Below are 1,367 nucleotides of genomic sequence, written 5' to 3' on the forward strand. Positions count from 1 at the left end.
GAAAGACTTGTTTATAGATAGTGGGAACAACCAGATAAAACACTTTAAGAAGGAAATATGTCAAAATATATTCAGTAGAGCAAAGTGATGGGAAAAAATTGTGATAAAATATACATAATAAGTTCACCATCTTAACCATTTAAACGGATAGTTCAGTATTGGGATGGTTTAGTTTGACTGGATGTCCTAAGAGACACACTTCGGAGCATCTGTGTCCAGAGGTGTTCTAGAGTTAAGTACCCTTAGAGACTGGAGGGTGGGACAAGGGGGATTCTGGGAACAAAGGAGCCTGTGGAAAGATGCTATTTAGAGCTGATTTCTCAGGGGCCACCTGTGACAAATTCTGAATGTGGACTGCACCACCCCATACATAGACAGGGTGTCTCAGTTAGGGTTTTCATTGCTGTGAAGAGACACCATGACCAAGACAACTCATATGACAACATTTAATTGGGGCTGGCTTACAGGTTCTAAGGTTCAAGTCCTTTTTGTCATGATGGGAAGCATGGCAGCATCCAGGCAGGCGTGATGCTGGGGGAGCTGAGAGTTCTACATCTTGTTCCAAAGGTAAACAGGAGAAAACTAACTTCCAGGCAGCTAGGAGGAAGGTCTCTCAAAACCCACCCCCATAGTGACACACTTTCTCCAACAAGGCCACACCTCCTAATAGTGTCACTCCTTGGACCAAGTGTATTCAAACCACCACACGGCAGGGGGGTGGGGGTGGGGGTGGGGGATGAGGTACTGGACTGAATGAAAAGAAAAGAGAGAAAGCCTGCTGAGCCTCACCATTCCCACTTCTGCTTCCCTGTCTGTTGGTCTATCCAGGTGTGAGGAGTCCTGGCTACACACTCCTACCACCATGAACTCTGCCATCTCACACAGAGGAGCCTCCTTCCTTACATTGCTTCTGACAGCTGCTTGCTATAGTAATAAAGAAAGTAACGAATACAAGTTTTATTAAGGGTAATAATTATGCAGCCAATTTCCAGAGCTTCTCATCTCACAAGACAGAAATTCCTTACTTATTAAGCAAGTTCCCATTGCGCTTTCCCTACAGCCCCTGGTGAAAGTGCAGTTTAAAATGTATGTATGGTGTGTATGTGCATGTGCGTGTATTTGTGTGTGTGTGCAGGTGCATGCACCACATGTGTGCCTCTGTGTGTGTGCAGGTGCATGCACCATATGGTGTGTGTGTGTGCAGGTGCATGCACCATATGTGTGTCTGTGTGTCTGTGTGTCTGTGTGTGTGGAGGTGCATGCACCATATGTGTGTGTGTGTGTGTGTGCAGGTGCATGCACCATATGTGTGTGTGTGTGTGTGTGTGTGTGTGTGCAGGTGCATGCACCATATGTGTGTCTGTGTG

Source organism: Grammomys surdaster, unplaced genomic scaffold (genome assembly GCF_004785775.1).
Source record: "Grammomys surdaster isolate TR1022 unplaced genomic scaffold, NIH_TR_1.0 125846, whole genome shotgun sequence".
Lineage (NCBI taxonomy): Eukaryota > Metazoa > Chordata > Mammalia > Rodentia > Muridae > Grammomys > Grammomys surdaster.